General features: G+C 42.4%; 1 protein-coding gene across 1 annotated transcript in view; it reads right to left on the bottom strand.

Annotated features, from left to right (window-relative positions):
* Positions 1–11,846, bottom strand: part of EXOC3L2 (exocyst complex component 3 like 2) — a 419,752-nt gene extending 407,906 nt beyond the window's left edge. Inside the window, exon 1 of the mRNA XM_030219236.1 lies at positions 11,807–11,846. The gene's annotated coding sequence lies outside the window, so the exon portion shown is untranslated. The remainder of the gene's footprint in view (positions 1–11,806) is intronic.
* Between the last annotated feature and the right edge of the window lie 531 nt (positions 11,847–12,377).

Raw genomic sequence — 12,377 nt, 5'->3', positions numbered from 1 at the left:
CTTGATGACAAGGAATGGTTTTGATCTCTTATCTAACCATACTCAGAAATCCATGTCTAATGGTGATGAATCCACACCAAGTATGCTGAAATATGGAGTCAAGAAAGGAAGGGGTGGAAGACGCCAACCAATGTTGTTCCAAAATAAAGTCCAGAAGTCCAATGGTTCTTAAAAGTAAAAGCTTTATTCTCCAAGATGCAAAGGACACATGAACAGACCTGACCCACAGGGCCGCTGAGAGGGGGGGGGCAAGATTCCCCCGCACCCAGCCTCCAAGGAGGGGCCTGGCCAAAAGCATCGCTATGGGGTGGCATAAATATCAAATCAGCATTAAATTTGCCCCTGCCCAGTTCAGTATCTCTCTCGTCTTTCCCTCCTCCCATTGGCAGTGTTCCTGCAAGCTACTGGCAACATCAAAAAAGAAAAGCAACCCACTTCTGGCTGGCCTTGGAAATGTTCCCTCTGCTTTGTCCTGCCTCCTCCAACTTCCTGTGTCCACACAGGTGGAACACAGCAGAGAAAACACTTTGGAGGCCAGCCAGAGACGTTGCTTCTTTTTTTGATGTTGCTAGCTCAGTAGCCCACAGAATACTGCCAAGGGGAGGAGGGAAAGATGAAAGATATTGAACCAGGCGAAGGGCGGCGCTGGTGGTGGGCAGGTGGACAGGAGGCGGCAGAAGGCAGGCACGGGTGTATTGTTTGCCCCAGGCCTGGCTTTGTCTCTTGGCAGCCCTGTTGATCCAACACAGGTTGTGTTTTGGCAGCAAAAGCATTCCTCAGGGATCTGTTACAGTAGGTACGTAGAGTACAAGAAAAATACAAATAAAATGAACAATTTTCCTTGCGTCTATAAACAAATGTACATGTAAAAGAGACGTAAATACAAAAAAATAACCAAACCAGAAAAAAAAAAAAAAAAAAAGATGACACCAAATTTACATGGCGAAAATTGTGAACACAGTGCTTAATAAAATGGGATACATAAAATAAATATATACCGCAGTGATGAAACAGGACAAAAGAAAACATATCCATATACTATGATAATTTTGAACCAGATAGTGAAGAGAACCAAGTGATAATAAATAAATGTGCCTGTATGCAATGCAACGAGGAGTAAGGAGAAAAATAAATGAAACACAGACACGGGCTGCAAGAGACAACTGTTGGAAAGAGGGATGGCAAAATCAGCTGTAAAATTTAAAATAGTGTGGTGCTCAATGAACACAATGGTTATTAAACTGCCTAAGCTCTTTGTTATTAAAAACTAATAAAAAGAAGTCCACAATAGGAACCAATTTAAAAATGTCTAAAATAAATCGGTTAGACTGTGAAAAAAACAGACCAGCAGATGATGTGGTGTTTAAGCCAAAATTATCAGTAGTACATGCTGTGATAGCCAATATAAAAAAGTTGCCAAACTTTTGAAAAAGCTTATCTAAAATAAATGAATAAAACATGTCACCAGTTGGACACCATAAAAAATGAAGTGGAAACTCAGCTAAGGGGCCAAAAAAATGTTAAACTAGAAATTAAATGAAAAAAAAACCTAATGAGAAGTCACTTATTACCATTGGAGCTGTGTTTTTAAAGATGGCACTAAGTCAGATATTAAGCACAAAAGTATTGCCATACTGGAACAGACCGAAGGTCCATCAAGCCCAGCATCCTGTTTCCAACAATGGCCAACCCAGGTCGCAAGTACCTGGCAAGATCCCCAAAAAATAATACTTTTTATGCTGCTTATCTTAGAAAAAAAGCACTGGATTTTCCCCATGTCCATTTTAATAATGGTCTATGGACTTTTCCTTTAAGAAGCCATCCAAACCTTTTTAAAATCCCGCTAAGGTAACTGCTTATTACATTCTCTGGCAACGAATTCCAGAGTTTAATTATACATTGAATGAAGAAATATTTTCTCCAATTCATTTTAAATTTACTACTTAGTAGCTTCATTGCATGCCCCCTAGTCCTAGTATTTTTGGAAAGAGTAAACAAGCGATTCACGTCTACCCAGACCACTCCACTCAGTATTTTATATACCTCTATCATATCTCCCCTCAGCCGTCTTTTCTCCCTCATAGGGAAGTCGTCCCATCCCCTTTATCATTTTTGTTGTCCTGCTCTGTACCTTTTCTAATTCCATTATATCTTTGAGATATGGTGACCTGAACTGAACACAATATTCGAGGTGCGGTTGCACCATGGAGCAATACAAAGGCATTATAACGTCTTCATTATTGTTTTTCATTTGTTTCCTAATAAAACATTCTATTTGCTTTCTCTGCCGCCACAGCACACTGAGCACAGTGTTTCAAAGTATCGTCAATGACTCCTAGATCCTTTTCCTAGTCGGTGACTCCTAACATGGAACCTTGCATCACATAGCTATAGTTTGGGTTCCTCTTTCCCACATGCATCACTTTGCACTATATCAAATTAAACATCTGCTATTTGGATGCCCAGCCTCATAAGATAGTCTTACAATTTTTCACAATCCTCTTGCAATTTAACAACTTTGAATAACTTTGTGTCGTCGGCAAATGTAATTACCTCACTAGTTATTCCCATATCTAGATCATTTATAAATATGTTAAAAAGAAGCGGTCCCAACACAAACCCCTGCGGAACCCCACTATCTACCCATTGAGAATACTGTTTTCTATCTTTTTATTCCGCAATAGAACACTACCTCCTATCCCATGACTTTCCAATTTCTTCTGGAGTCTTTCATGAGTACTCTGTCAAATGCCTTTTGAAAATCCAGATATATAATAATTGACCGGCTCACCTTTATCCACATGTTCATTCACCACTTCAAAGAAATGTAATAGATTGGTGAGGCAAGATTTCCATTCACTAAATCCATGTTGGCTTTGTCTCATTAACCCATGCTTTTGAATATGCTCTGTAATTTTGTTCTTTATAATAGTCTCTACCATTTTGCCTGGTGGTGGGCAGGTGGACAGGCACCGACATCAGGCTCACCAGTAACAAGTGTTTGCATATAGAAGAACATGAGCCACAAGGGGCTATGACCACTGTATTCCAGAATAGAGTTATCTGCATCTGGCAGGGCAGAGAGTACAAGCCGATTCCTAAGATTTTGATTTCAGGAGAAAGCAATGACCGGTGTGATGTCTCTGAAGCAAGAGTACAGTTGTAGTATGTGCCAGTGTTTTTTTTAAATAATCTTCTTAATTTTAGTTGCCATGGATGAGAACTGTAATTTGCAGACCAGATCTGACAGAACCTTTTCTTTTTCTCCTGTTCTAAAGTAGGTCTTCCCTTTGTTGTCTGAATGCTTTCAAAAATACATCTTCAATGCATTTAGTTGCATATCCCCTATGTTTGAACCTTGTTACAAGCATCCTGGATTGTTGACAGAAATCTTCTAGTTCTGCAAATAAGTTGCATAATCTTAGAAAGTGGCAACATGGTAAATTGTTTTTTAGTTGTCTGTTATGGTAATTATCGAAATGCAGATAATTATTTTTGTCTGTCAGTCAGTTTCCTATAAAGTGTCATTATGAACCTGTATTATTCCTTCTTGATCAGGATATCCAGGAATGGAATTTTGTCTGTTAGACTGTATTTCATTTCAAATCAAGGTCATGACTATTGAGCCATGCAAAAAATGCATCTAGAGTGGAGGAGTATCTAGTGGTTAGTGGAGCAGACTTTGATCATGGGGAACTGGGTTCGATTCCCACTGCAGCTCCTTGTGACTCCAGGCAAGTTACTTAATCCTCCATTGCTCCAGGTACAAATAAGTACCTGTATATACTATGTAAACCACTTTGAATGTGGTTGCAAAAGCCACAGACAGGCGTATATCAAGTCCCATTCCCTTTCCACAAAATATGTCACCTAGTATATAGGCGGGCTAGAAGTGTTTTAAATAAATCTCTCACTTGTACAGGCAATTCTCCCCTTGAAATAGATGTTCCGTAAGGTGTGTCAAATCTAACCATATTCAGAAAGTCTATATAGTCTAATAGTGATGAATCCACACCAAGGGCCCTGTTTAATATTTATGTTACATTTGTACCCCGCACTTTCCCACTCATAGCAGGTTCAATGCGGCTTACATAGTAATAGGATTACAAGCAAAGTATAGAGAAAAACAGGTAAATCTTAGCAGAGTAATGGAGATGCAGAATAATGGAGGTGTGTGGATAGGTAATATTATTATTATTAATAATAATATTATTAAGAGCTAGTTTTAGACTAGACAGAGATAATCAGAGGAAAGGTCAGGGTAAGTATAGGGAAAATTGGAAGAGGTGTGATATGAGTTATAGCCGTTGTTGCAGGATCAGGTGATGAATAGATGCGATAATAGGGTTAGGACGTGGCACTAACGTTTTAAGCACACACTAAAATTGCCCATGTTTCTATTGGCGACTTTAGTGTTTGCTAATCATAAGCGTGCGCTAAAAACACTAGTGTGCCCTTAGCGCTCCTTAGTAAACAGGGCCCCAAGTGCAATGAAATATGGAGTACCACAGAGTTCTGCTCTTGGCTATTTTGCAGTCTAAAAGGTATATAGTTTGTTTGTTAATTCCTATTAGTTTCATTTGTTTCCTTGCAAACTGTCTGATGGTGAAAGGATGGCTTCTTCTACACTGGTTCTTAATGTAAGTGAGACAGAGTTGTTGATATTAGAAAACATTCACCTACTATGACTTGTTCTCTGCTTACAACTGTAGGCGTCTGCTGATTTCTTGGATAAGCACATATTTATGATCAACCACCAAATGTATATTGGCACTCTTTAAAATAAACTTTGTTGGGTAAGGAGAGAAGATTAAATTTCTATTTGATTTAGGACTGGTGGTGCAGTCCATGTTGTAGTGTAGATTTTTCCAATGCAATCCGATACACACACACACAAGCCTTATAGACAGGCTAGTGTTAAGACATGCAGGAGCTCAGGGCAGAAACTGGGGAGGAGTTACCAAAGCCCACCTACAGACTTTGCCTCTGTAATAAGACTGAGGCAGGCTTTGGGCACTGTGTGCCCAGGGCAATTGTTCTGTTTGCCATCCCCTAATACTGGCCCTGCTCATAGACCTCACAATCTGGGTAATTCTTAATAGAGTACCTAAAGTTAAGCGCCAGGTTGATGTGTGCACAACTGCCATTTATAAAATGCTAATTTAAATCCACAATTACAAGAAAGTACATGCCAGCCAAATGGTTGGTATAAGTGCTTGGGCCTAACTGTAGGCAGTTAGGCACCTAAATGCTAGTATTTTATAACCTAGGTTTGTAACTGCCCAACATGCCCTTCACGGAGTTGCATTCTCTGGAATTTGGGATGCAACTTATAGTATACTAAGGGCAGTTATGTGTCTAACTTGTAATTAGTGCCAATAATTAATTGTTAAGGCCAACTTTTAGAATTAGGGGGAAGAGGTGCAACTTGGCTATTATTGTAGAAGTCTGCCCAGCACTGTTCCTGTACTAAAAGTTCGAAGCCCCTTAAAATTTACACTCCAGCCCCTCCATATCTATTCAGTCACAATCAGGGCAGAATAGATATGGAGGGGCCGGAGTGTAAATTTTAAGGGGCTTCGACATTAGCTTCAGAACTTTTAGTACAGGCACAGTGCTGGGCAGACTTTTACAGTCTGTGCCCTGAGAAAAGCAGGACAAATCAAACTCGGGTATACATCACTCTTGCACTCATTTTCTTACATTGACTGCCAGCAGTTCAAATGGTTAAATCTAAGGTGCACTCCTTGATTTTCAAGGCAATGAACGGAACTGGTCTCTCTTACATTGCTGAGGTGCTTGTATGATATAAATCTGAACGCGATATCAATTGGCTGTTAAGCCCATTGGTGATCCTTCCTGTTAGGCAGGCTAAGCTGTCTGTAACATTACGTACTGCATTTTCTGAGGCTGGACCACACACATGGCATTCACTAACCAGCTTCCTGAAAATGGAGCCTAATTATCTCCCATTTAGTTATAAATTGACAGTTCTTTTTTCTGCTTTAGTTAGTTGTGGATGCTTGGAGTTTTAGTTTAGAGGATATTTTTAACATTGTTAATTTTAATGTCTTAACTTGGTACTATGTTATGTCTCATTTTTATGAATGTCTATACTCAGCCCAGGATATCCTATTAGAGAGAGAGAAAAAAAAGAACAAAAGAAAGAAAATGCCTCTTGCTTACCTGCTCTAGCCATCTCCAATGTTCCCCACATTTTTTCTACAGCTGTTTCCAATCCTTAGTGAGTCAGTCACTCCTGGCTTATCAAAGAATCCAACTTAACCGAATCAGGCTACAAATTTTATAGGCAGGGTGTTGGTACACTGCAGAACTCAGCAAAGGGGCTCCCAGGCACAATGGAAGAGCACATTTCTCCTTAATCCAACAGTGAGACTGACACCAGATAATTCAGTGTTTAAAACAATCACAAGATCTCTCCTGCAGTCAGATTTTTATTACATTTAAGGAAATATTAAAATATGCAAAGTTGGAAGCGAACAGGTGAAACTCTTGACATACGCGGATGACCTATTAGTGTTGGTTGACGATTCACGGGCGTCGGTGGCCAGATTGCTAGAGAAAATCAGACAATACGGAGGGCTCTCGGGGTTCAGTTTGAATCTTTCTGGCACTCCCAATCTCGGACGCAACCAGGCTAGGCTGGGTGGGACCCTTCCCCTTTAAATGGGTGGAGGGACAACTGAAGTATTTGGGGGTAGAAGTACCGGTTGACCTGTCCACAATGTACGATTTAAATGTAATGCCTTTGCTATCAGAAACTAGGCGCCTACTGGGGATTTGGGGGTCCTGTCCTCTCTCCTTGGCCGGACGAATAGCTCTATATAACATGATGATAGCACCCAAGTGGCTATACAGGTTTCAAATGCTGCCACTGTACCTGCGGGGGAGAGAGGAGAGGGTGCTACAAGCAATGTTGCAGGCATTTCTATGGAACAATAGGCGGCCCCGGCTCCCCCTGACTGTATTATGTAAACCTAAGACACATGGGGGAATGGGGTTACTTAACATTAGGTATCTAACTATCTCCTGTAATATGAGGCATGTAAAAGACTGGCTAGTGGGAAGTCAGCACTTCATGAACACGCAGTTAGAAGCCTCCTTTACACCCGAGGTACACTTAAGCTGCTTGATGCATTCCAACAACAGGAGATCGGCTGGAAAGGCCCCACTGAACTGGTTTGTGCGCCCGGTGCAAGCAACGTGGCAGTGGCTGTGTCGGAGACATAGCTTCTCAGCGGCTGCCACCCCCTTTGTCTCATTGAACCTAAACCCAGACTTCCCTGATGGAACCTCAGCAAAGACATTTGCTACTTGGAGACAGAAAGGGGTTCATTATCTTTATCAGCTGTTGAATGAAGAAGGGCAGCTCAAACCCTTTGAGAAACTTCAAAGAGAGCATGGATTGTCACCATCAGACCAATATGCGTACGCATAGATGCAGCATTATGCGCAATCGTTGGGAGCAGTAAATTTAATTGAGGATGTACAAGATGTTTTATCTACAGCGCTTACCTTGGGATCCCAGAATGTGGTTCCATTACGTTTTCATCATCGGCACCTCTTGGATACAACTGATGATATTGACTATTGCAAAATAGCGAGGAGCTGGTCACAAGAATTAGAGGTTGAATTTATGGGTGATATGCTCCAAAGCTTTTTGCTATCCATCCTGCACAGATCGCCCTTTATACGGCATTGGGAACAGCAATGTAAGTTCGCAATGCGGACATATATAGCACCTATTCTAGCACAGAGAGCAGGATTTGGATCAGGAACATGTCTTAAATGTGGGGCCAAAATGGCCACTTTGGGCCATCTGTTCTGGACTTGCCCGCACATACGACAGTTTTGGATGCACATTCTGACAGAAGTTGGGCGCATCTGGAAGAGAGAAGTGACTGCTAATCCACTGATTCTATTTGATATTTAAACCATAACAAAGCCCATCCCTGCAGGATATATAGGATTTTTGAAAAAGGCGCTGTTAGTTGGGAAGAAGGTGATTTTGCTTAACTGGAGGGAAACCCAGGCTCCCACCAAAGACTTGTGGAGATCTAAAATGATTGAGCTGTTACATCTAGAGTTGTGTGGAATTGAGCACTTTACGGAGAAAGACTCAGATCCCTTTCGGGGGATCTGGGAGAGATTTTGGAACACACTCCAACCATTGTCCAAACGCAGGATACTCCAAAAACTGAACTGGAATACCAAGAGATCAGGCCAACCCTCAGACACTGTGAAGAACTGATAAGTTAACAAATAGTCCCGCGGACTGATAAGGGTGAAGTGAAAAGGGGGGGGGGGAAGGGGGTAGATTAAGTTGTTAGCAGATAAACAAGATAAATGTATGCATATTCGTTTCCACAGTGGCCGGCCGGCGCTGTGGCAATTGTATATTTTGGTTTCCTGTTAATAAAAATGATTTAAACATAAAATATGCAAAGTAGTTTTTGCCCTGCCATGCCCACTATTATCAATCCAAATACATCAGAAAGTGTTGCTGTGCTGCTTAGCATCAGACTCCTCCACCCACCAACTCAAGCGAAACATGAACACTGCATGAACAACTATAGCGTTCGATGAGTGTCCTGCAGGTGACAAAAGCACAAAAAGCTGAACACTGCAGGAAAGAAGGGACTAACAGAACACAAATAGGCACAAATTTTAAAAAAAGGAGCACATGTCCATAAAATGTGTAAAAACTGAAAGCAATAAAATATTAGAGAGGAAAAGAAAGCCTTAAGACCCAAAGATGAAGGGATAGAGTTATTATAAATAGTTGATTAATATTTGGAAGAACTGCCCCCTCCATTAGTAAAGCCTAGTCCAGATCTCCTCCAGAAACAACTATATGATGGGCCAATTCTATCCTAGTTGTGGGAAACCATGAACATCACAAAAGTATATGTCGTGTTCAGATTTGTGCAAGGATGCTCACTAACATCTAATGTGGTTCTACTCACATCTGAGATAGATTGTGCTCACCCCTTGAAACAGAGAATCAAACATCAGACCTTGCATGGCAAGGGAATGCTTTGCTCTGTATACCCAACAGCAGAGATGTTATTGTATGCTGTCTGGATTTGAAACGGCAAGCAGAGGAGGGAGTCCCCCTCCAAAGATATGGGTTTTTCTCAATCAATCAGCTAGCCCTGCACAACAGCACCCCACTGACCTACCAGCATGAGGGCAGTAACATTTAGGACAGAGGCACACAGAACTGGGACACAAGCCCTCCCCCACAGATAATAGTGTCTAGTGTCATTCATGCACCCCCTCCAAAAAAAGGGGCATGACAGACTCAAAGTTGTCCAAATAGGTATAAATAATGCAGATGAAGTATTTTTTCAAGACAAAGGAAGCTTCAGGATAATGAGGTTGTGAGATGCTGGCTAAAGGGGCTGATGAAGGAACAGCAAACAGAAATGCTTTTTCACAAAAGTGGTGGGTGGATAAATAGCGTCTCGGGGACAGAGAGGCAAAAATGGTACTGGAAATGAAGGAATTTGGAGTCAAAGTCATTAAAGTTAAAAGCTGAGGCAGGAACCGAGGATCTTCAGTTGCAAGAAGTAAGATTTGAGATAGGCATAGAGAATTGATTGCAACAGAAGACAGCAGGAAGATCTTATCTACTTTGGCTTTCCATGAGTTTGGAGCTGTCAGATGAAACCTCCCCATAAGGTCCACCAATGTAGCCCTCCAGCATCTGAGGATTCACCTAACTAGAGTAACAAAGTAGGTGATGGCATAAAAAGACCAATCAGCCCTTTCAGTGCGCACTGCAAAGAATATAGCCCAGCTCTAAGCCACAGAAGCTGAACTGCTAATAGGCTGATTCCTTGTCTATTTTGGTTTCTTCCTCCCTGGGTGGATGAGCATGCCAGGATACCAACCATTACTCAGTCTCTCACCTGAGGTCTTACATCCAAAACAACTGCCAAAACTAGACAGACTGCTACCCAATCATCGGGTCCCTCAGCCTTGCTGGACAGTACCCAGCCATAAAACCTGCTGGTACCAACTATTACTTCTGGGGCACTGTAGCCTGTTGGTTCCAATTTAATTTAATATTCTGCCAAGCTGAAAAGCCTATCCAAGACTTATATCAGTTACTACTGTAAAATAAAATACAAAACACAGTTTAAGCACAAAATCATCATGTAATATGATCTGGCTACCCCCGGCCTATGGTACTGTATCATTTAGAAATGCCTGCTTTAGCCCTGCATTTCTTATCTACTCTCGTCTCTGCTCTGGGGGAATGGGGAGGGGGGGTAGGGATTCAGTACAAGAATTTTCCATCCCTGTTACTAATAGTATCTGAGGCACATTCAGGCTGCTCCTCCTCTGAACTGCAGCCCTACATGCCCCAGCCAAACCCCTGCTATCCTCTTACCACTTATCCTTTCTTAAATCCTATTACTGTTTTTATCTCCTCTGTGTTCACTGGGGGGGGGGGGGGGGGGGGGGGGGAGCAGTTCCATGTATTTACCACCCTTTCTGGGAAGAAATAGTTTTACTTTTGTGCAGAAGGAGACTTTCCTCTCAAAGGTTTGCTTACTAAGGCAGTGGAGCATCTGTGTCATAACTAGGGATCCTTGAGGTTCCCAATGATCTCTCTAAGAAAGCGCTTATCAAACTTTTTGTCATGACCCCCCCCCCCCCCCCCCCCCCCATTATCACAGCCACAGAAACCACACAACCCTTGGAAACGCAGCCTAATAACGTTTCTATGGACAGCATACCCAAATCGTGACCCCAAAAGCGATTTTGTGGCCCATGTTTTGCAAAGCTGTGCTTTAAGAACAGCGTGACTTCACTTGTGGTCATCATATGTTCTTTATATCATTTTCATACAGATCCCATTTCCCTGCACACATTATTATTCTATCCAATTATTGGGTTAAAAAAAAAAAAAAAAGACAGAAAAACTACAAAATCAACGTTTCTTTTGCAGAGACTAGCTCCAGAGTTAGAGAGAGCCTGAGGCAGGATCAGAATGAGAAGACTGCAAAAATCAAATTTCTCACTTGAGTGCTAAGGAGCTGAACGTGTATTTGTTTAAAATGTTAATAAAATCAAGACAGTAGATAAAAACATTACCAGTTAAGCATCTTTTAGGATCTGAATTTATCTCATACTTTTCTCAGTAATTCAAGATGAGTTACATTAGGTACAATAGGTATTTTTCTGTCCAGTGAGGGCTGTACCCGAAGCAAGGGTTGTGATGACTTGCCCAAGATCATAAGGAGCAGCAGTGGGGTTGGAGTCTTGGCTTCCCTGGTTCGCAGCCCACTGCTTAACCATTAGGCTATTCCTGCACTCCTTGACTTGTATTGCTCCACTCTGATCACTATTTAGCAGATTAACTTCACTTAGACAGAGGGTTCATTCCAGCACTAGCAAACCGTTTACTCGTTCTATGAACAACAAACTTCAGCTATAACCTGAAAACAGAATCTAAAATAAAACTCTAGAACAGATCTCTCCCGAGTAAATACCTGGGGGGCACCGAATCTGATGACAACTTATCCTATCCTCCTTCCCCTGCAAGGTCTCAGTCCAGCTCAAAAATGAGTTCCTTTGCAATACGTAGGCTGAGAGAAGGGAGACTGTCAACTACCCCCAGCACAGGGACTGCTCTCTCCCTGCTCCGGGGAGGGGGGGGGGGGGGGGGGAAGGAAACCTGGCTCCTCTTGGACGGAGTTTCGGATTTCTCTCCCTCAGAGCGGCTATTCGGGTCTGACCCTTCTCACAGCCCCAGCTCCAAAGTACTACTCACCTCCCGAGGGAACGCACAAGGCAGCTAATCCATGTTGTAGCTCGGAATCGCGTTCTGTTCTTACGCGCCTTACATCCCACTTTTACAGAGGAAGGGGGAAGGGTCCTGCTGGGAAACCCAGCCCAAGGGCGGAGACAGGGAGTGTTATGTATCTGTCCTGACCCCCCCCCCCCCCCCCCCCAAGTCGAGACTGGAGGAGAAAGGAAATAAATTCACATAAGACCGGAATGAAAAGAGGCACGGCCAGGGGGAACAATAACACCACCCCAGGGGGACTTCCGCTCACAGGTAGGGAAATCCAGACAACGATTTCTCTCTGTGATGGGAAAGAAGCAGCAATACACACCCCTACCTCCAGTGCAGAACTGCCAAGTTCTCAGTTCCAGGAGCGCGACTTTTGAGCCAGTCCTGGTTTGAATTTACATCCCAGGGTGCCGTAGCCAGACCTGACATTTTGAGTGGGCCCAGAGCAAATATGGGTGGGCACTATGTATATAAGTGAAAGTACCATTTCTTGAGATACTCCTAAATAATGCCTTAAAGTGCACTTGATGAAGGATTTCTAATAAAC

This window comes from Microcaecilia unicolor, chromosome 11 (assembly GCF_901765095.1).
Source record: "Microcaecilia unicolor chromosome 11, aMicUni1.1, whole genome shotgun sequence".
NCBI classification, from domain to species: domain Eukaryota; kingdom Metazoa; phylum Chordata; class Amphibia; order Gymnophiona; family Siphonopidae; genus Microcaecilia; species Microcaecilia unicolor.
The sequence above is the reverse complement of the archived record's forward strand: the minus strand, read 5'-3'. Positions and strand labels throughout refer to the sequence as shown.